The sequence below is a fragment of the Triticum urartu genome, chromosome 3A (assembly GCF_056163025.1).
Source record: "Triticum urartu cultivar PI428250 chromosome 3A, HENAU_Tu73, whole genome shotgun sequence".
Taxonomy (NCBI): Eukaryota; Viridiplantae; Streptophyta; class Magnoliopsida; order Poales; family Poaceae; genus Triticum; species Triticum urartu.
In genome coordinates this window covers 34,804,182-34,811,624 of record NC_141875.1, presented here as the reverse complement: position 1 = coordinate 34,811,624, position 7,443 = coordinate 34,804,182, and positions in this window count along the sequence as shown.

Sequence of the window (7,443 nt, the reverse complement as noted above, 5' to 3'; positions counted from 1 at the left end):
GAGATATGAAGTCTCCAATAAGTTCTATAGCTGCAAGATAGAGGAGAACAGTTCTGTCAGTGAGCATATACTCAAAATGTCTGGGTATAGTAATCACTTAATTCAACTGGGAGTTAATCTTCCGGATGATTGCGTCATTGACAGAATTCTCCAATCACTTCCACCTAGCTACAAGAGCTTCGTGATGAACTATAATATGCAAGGGATGGATAAGACAATTCCCGAGCTCTTTGCAATGCTAAAAGCCGCGGAGGTAGAAATCAAGAAGGAGCATCAAGTGTTGATGGTCAACAAGACCACTAGTTTCAAGAAAAAGGGCAAGGGGAAGAAGAAGGGGAAATTCAAGAAGAACAGCAAGCAAGTTGCTGCTCAGGAGAAGAAACCCAAGTCTGGACCTAAGCCTAAAACTGAGTGCTTCTACTGCAAGCAGACTGGTCACTAGAAGCGGAACTGCCCCAAGTATTTGGCGGATAAGAAGGGTGGCAAGGTGAACAAAGGTATATGTGATATACATGTTATTGATGTGTACCTTACTAGAGCTCGCAGTAGCACCTGGGTATTTGATACTGGTTCTGTTGCTAATATTTGCAACTCGAAACAGGGACTACGGATTAAGAGAACACTAGCGAAGGATGAGGTGACGATGCGTGTGGGAAATGGTTCCAAAGTCGATGTGATCGCGGTCAGCACGCTACCTCTACATCTACCATCAGGATTAGTATTAGACCTAAATAATTGTTATTTGGTGCCTGCGTTGAGCATGAACATTATATCTGTATCTTGTTTGATGCGAGATGGTTATTCATTTAAATCAGAGAATAATGGTTGTTCTATTTATATGAGTAATATCTTTTATGGTCATGCACCCTTGAAGAAGTGGTCTATTTTTGATGAATCTCGATAGTAGTGATACACATATTCATAATGTTGAAGCCAAAAGATGCAGAGTTGATAATGATAGTGCAACTTATTTGTGGCACTGCCATTTAGGTCATATCGGTGTAAAGCGCATGAAGAAACTCCATACTGATGGACTTTTGGAACCACTTGATTATGAATCACTTGGTACTTGCGAACCGTGCCTCATGGGCAAGATGACTAAAACGCCATTCTCCGGTACTATGGAGAGAGCAATAGATTCGTTGGAAATCATACGTACAGATGTATGTGGTCCAATGAATGTTGAAGCTCGTGGCGGATATCTTTATTTTCTTACCTTCATAGATGATTTAAGCAGATATGGGTATATCTACTTAATGAAACATAAGTCTGAAACATTTGAAAAGTTCAAAGAATTTCAGAGTGAAGTTGAAAATCATCGTAACAAGAATATAAAGTTTCTACGATCTGATCGTGGAGGAGAATATTTGAGTTACGAGTTTGGTTTACATTTGAAACAATGCGGAATAGTTTCGCAACTCATGCCACCCGGAACACTACAGCGTAATGGTGTGTCCGAACGTCGTAATCATACTTTACTTGATATGGTGCGATCTATGATGTCTCTTATAGATTTACCGCTATCGTTTTGGGGTTATGCTTTAGAGACGGCCGCATTCACGTTAAATAGGGCACCATCAAAATCCGTTGAGACGACGCCTTATGAACTATGGTTTGGCAAGAAACCAAAGTTGTCGTTTCTGAAAGTTTGGGGCTGCAATGCTTATGTGAAAAAGCTTCAACTTGATAAGCTCAAACCCAAATCGGAGAAATGTGTCTTCATAGGATACCCGAAGGAGATTGTTGGGTACACCTTCTATCACAGATCCGAAGGCAAGACATTTGTTGCTAAGAATGGATCCTTTCTAGAGAAGGAGTTTCTCTCAAAATAAGTGAGTGGGAGGAAAGTAGAACTTGATGAGGTAACTGTACCTGCTCCCTTGTTGGAAAGTAGTACATCACAGAAACCGGTTTCTGTGACACCTACACCAATTAGTGAGGAAGCTAATGATGGTGATCATGAAACTTTAGAACAAGTTACTACTGAACCTCGTAGATCAACCAGAGTAAGATCCGCACCAGAGTGGTACGGTAATCCTGTTCTGGAAGTCATGCTACTAGATCATGATGAACCTACAAACTATGAAGAAGCGATGGTGAGCCCAGATTCCGCAAAATGGCTTGAAGCCATGAAATCTGAGATGGGATCCATGTATGAGAACAAAGTGTGGACTTTGGTTGACTTGCCCAATGATCGGCAAGCAATTGAGAATAAATGGATCTTCAAGAAGAAGACTGACGCTGATGGTAATGTTACTGTCTACAAAGCTCGACTTGTCGCAAAAGGTTTTTGACAAGTTCAAGGGTTTGACTACGATGAGACCTTCTCACCCGTAGCGATGCTTAAGTCGATCCGAATCATGTTAGAAATTGCCGCATTTTATGATTATGAAATTTGGCAGATGGATGCCAAAACTGCATTCCTGAATGGATTTCTGGAAGAAGAGTTGTATATGATGCAGCCGGAAGGTTTTGTCGATCCAAAGGGAGCTAACAAAGTGTGCAAGCTCCAGCGATCCATTTATGGACTGGTGCAAGCATCTCGGAGTTGGAATAAACGCTTTGATAGTGTGATCAAAGCATTTGGTTTTATACAGACTTTTGGAGAAGCCTGTATTTACAAGAAAGTGAGTGGGAGCTCTGTAGCATTTCTAATATTATATGTGGATGACATATTGCTAATCGGAAATGATATAGAATTTCTGGATAGCATAAAGGGATACTTGAATAAGAGTTTTTCAATGAAAGACCTCGGTGAAGCTGCTTACATATTGGGCATTAAGATCAATAGAGATAGATCAAGAAGCCTAATTGGACTTTCACAAAGCACATACCTTGACAAAGTTTTGAAAAATTTCAAAATGGATCAAGCAAAGAAAGGATTCTTGCCTGTGTTACAAGGTGTGAAGTTGAGTAAGACTCAATGCCCGACCACTGCAGAAGATAGAGAGAAAATTAAAGATGTTCCCTATGCTTCAGCCATAGGCTCTATCATGTATGCAATGCTGTGTACCAGACCTGATGTGTGCCTTGCTATAAGTCTCGCAGGGAGGTACCAAAGTAATCCAGGAGTGGATCACTGGACAGCGGTCAAGAACATCCTGAAATACCTGAAAAAGGACTAAGGATATGTTTCTCGTATATGGAGGTGACAAAGAGCTCATCGTAAATGGTTACGTTGATGCAAGCTTTGACATTGATCTGGACGATTCTAAATCGCAAACCGGATACGTATTTACATTAAACGGTGGAGCTGTCAGTTGGTGCAGTTCTAAACAAAGCGTCGTGGCGGGATCTACATGTGAAGCGGAGTACATAGCTGCTTCGGAAGCAGCAAACGAAGGAGTCTGGATGAAGGAGTTCATATCCGATCTAGGTGTCATACCTAGTGCATCGGGTCCAATGAAAATCTTTTGTGACAATACTGGTGCAATTGCCTTGGCAAAGGAATCCAGATTTCACAAGAGAACCAAGCACATCAAGAGATGCTTCAATTCCATCCGGGATCTAGTCCAGGTGGGAGACATAGAGATTTGCAAGATACATTCGGATCTGAATGTAGCAGACCCATTGACTAAGCCTCTTCCATGAGCAAAACATGATCAGCACCAAGGCTTGATGGGTGTTAGAATCATTACTGTGTAATCTAGATTATTGACTCTAGTGCAAGTGGGAGACTGAAGGAAATATGCCCTAGAGGCAATAATAAAGTTATTATTTATTTCCTTATATCATGATAAATGTTTATTATTCATGCTAGAATTGTATTAACCGGAAACATAATACTTGTATGAATACATAGACAAACAAAGTGTCACTAGTATGCCTCTACTTGACTAGCTCGTTAATCGAAGATGGTTATGTTTCCGAACCATAGACATGAGTTGTCATTTGATTAGCGGGATCACATCATTAGGAGAATGATGTGATTGACATGACCCATTCCATTAGCTTAGCACCCAATCGTTTAGTATGTTGCTATTGCTTTCTTCATGACTTATACATGTCCTATGACTATGAGATTATGCAACTCCCGTTTACCGGAGGAACACTTTGTGTGTTACCAAACGTCACAACGTAACTTGGTGATTATAAAGGTGCTCTACAGGTGTCTCCAAAGGTACATGTTGGGTTGGCGTATTTTGAGATTAGGATTTGTCACTCCGATTGTCGGAGAGGTATCTCTGGGCCCTCTCGGTAATGCACATCACTTAAGCCTTGCAAGCAATGCAACTAATAAGTTAGTTGCAAGATGATGTATTACAGAACGAGTAAAGAGACTTGCCGGTAACGAGATTGAACTAGGTATTGAGATACCGACGATCGAATCTCGGGCAAGTAACATATCAATGACAAAGTGAACAAAGATAACAAACGTATGTTGTTATGCGGTCTGACCGATAAAGATCTTCGTAGAATATGTAGGAGCCAATATGAGCATCCAGGTTCCGCTATTGGTCATTGACCAGATACGTGCCTCGGTCATGTCTACATTGTTCTCGAACCCGTAGGGTCCGCACGCTTAACGTTACGACCCTAAGGTGCGCCACCCTCCTTGGCCGGCCCCCTCCTCCACTCCTTTATATACGGGGGCAGGGGGCACCCCATAGACACAACAGTTGAACATTGATCTCTTAGCCGTGTGCGGTGCCCCCCTCCACCATAGTCCTCGATTATATTGTAGCGGTGCTTAGGCGAAGCCCTGCGACAGTAAAACATCAAGATCATCACCACGCCATCGTGCCGACGGAACTCTTCCCCGACACTTTGCTGGATCAGAGTCCGGGGATCGTCATCGAGCTGGACGTGTGCTAGAACTCGGAGGTGTCGTAGTTTCGGTGCTTGATCGGTCGGGCCGTGAAGACGTACGACTACATCAACCGTGTTGTGCTAACGCTTCCGCTTCCGGTCTACGAGTGTACGTAGAAAACACTCTCCCCTCTCGTTGCTATGCATCACCATGATCTTGCGTGTGCGTAGGATTTTTTTTGAAATTACTACGTTCCCCAACACCACCATCCCAGGTGCTTGCTTTAACTTCGCGGTGTCATATGTGGTTGCATGTTCCATATGGTGTCTAGCTTGTATTCGAAAGGCCGAAGTCGGTAAGATAAGGAAAGATATTTTTTTACATGAACCACCATCCCGTGAGCACCAGAAGACAAATAGCTAGTCAGGGCACTGGCCGAGCCAGTGACAAGCCCAGCAAAGATAGGCATCACCTGGAAGCCAACTAAAAAGCTGCGATGGTGGCAAAGCAGCCCGCCTCCCACCAAGCTCTCAGGTCCTAGATGATCATGCTCACCACTCCAGCCGGATGTCTAGCTTGTATTGCTTCCAATTTGCTAAATTGCATCTGCTTGGCTTACACATTATACCTTTGAATATGACATGCCTTTCTGTTTTTGGTACATACTAGTACATCTGTGTATTAACCATGTTCTTACATCAAACTAATGTTCTTGTGTATCCCTCACAATCACTTATGACGCGGTAGGCAGGCAAGGGGACTACTCCTCATTTAAAGAATGCAACGTCAGCCTCCCGACATGATTCTCAAGAAACAGAAATGCTAGATGAAGATAGTGAACGTAGCTTTGTAGTTGATTACAACATTTCCCCTACAATAGCATCGCAGGTGCTTGCTCTAACTTGGCAGCGTGATATGTGGTTTCATGTTGCATATGGTGTCTAGATTGTAATTCTTCCAATCTGGTTAAACTGCATGTGCTAGTCTGCTTAGCTTATACATTATACCTGTTAATGTGACATGCCTTCCTGTATTTAGTACATAGTACATCTGTCTATCAATCAACATGACGAGACACCTTTAGTATATGCGGTGCGATATTAGTTGCATCTTTCATATGATTTATAGCATGCGCTGCTTTAATTTGTTGAAATTCCATTTATGATGGGACGCTTTTAACTTGGCAGAGTCATATTGGTTGCATCTTTCATGTGGTGTCTAGCTTGCATTGCTTCTTATTTGCTGGAATGGTTTCTGCTTAGTTTACACAAACAATTGTGAACATGCCATGCCGTCCTATTTTTCGTACATGTTCCATCCTGGTATCATGTGTTCGCCTTACATCAAAGTAGTGATTGTCATTATCATACATGAATGAGTTCTGAAGAGAGAATTTTATTGCTTTTTCTTGTCGGTTTTACTTGACAATTCAAAATCAATAAAGCGGAAGGAAGTTAGCAAGGCAGCGGATAAAGGTGCTCCTTCCGAACGGAGGGCCTCTACAGTTTCTACTCCTCCACACCCCTAAGATGATTTCCAAGACAACACATGCATAGACACTCGACAAAGTTGTGTTTATGATGAGCACGTCTCCCCTAGTGTAGCATCACCGGTGCTCCCTCTAACTTGGCACTGTTATATGTGGTTGCATGTTATGTGTGATGTCTAGCTTGTATTGCTTCTAATTTTGTTGAATTTCATCTGCTTACTTCACACATTATACTTGAATAAGACACTTGTTCCTATTTCTAGAATACACAATATCTGTCTATCACACCATGTTCTTACATCAAATTACTACTGTTGTGTAACCTGCAACAATCACTTATCGTAAGACACGTTTGACTTCGGAGTATGATATAGGTTACATCTCACATTCTTTTCTAGCTTGTATTACTAATTTGTTGAAATGTCACTTATGACGAGACAGTTTTAACTTGGTACAGTGATATTCGTTGCATCTTTCATATGGTCTCTAGCTTTCATTGCTTCTAATTTGTTGAAATGCCTTCTCCTTAGTTTACACATCATAAGTTGTGAATATGCAATGGCACTAATGAGGAGAGACCTCTAACATGGTAGTGTGATGTTGTTTGCATCTTGCACATGATTTATTTCTTGTACTGCTTCACATTTGTTTAAACGCCATTTATGATGAGACACTGTTAACTTGGCAGAGCGATATTTGTAGCATCTTTCATATGGTGTCTACCTTCCATTGCATTGCTTCTAATTTGGTGAAATGTCTTCTTCTTAGTTTACACATCATAGTTCTGGTTATCTCTCCCGTCCTGTTTTTCATACATATTACATCCTCCTATAATGTGGTTGTCTAACATCAGTTCAGTTCGTCTGCATCACGCATCAATTTGTTTTGAAGAACTAAATTGTTATTCGTTTTTCTTGTCATCTTGACTTAACATGGCACAGAGAAAGAGGAAGAAACACAGAATGGCAGGGAATGAGAAGCGGATGAATCTTGCAGATTCTACTGGTACTGATGGTGCAATAGAAGGTCAAAGTCCAGCAGAAAATTCTACAAACACGACATCCCATGCTACACGAGTTGCAATAAAAGACAGACAGAAACAAATAGCTGCCACCAAACAAGCAGAGACAACCCTAGTTCTTGCAACACCTACCACAGTACTACCAGCTGCACGACGTACTCGTGCGTCAATTGAGCTAGCAGC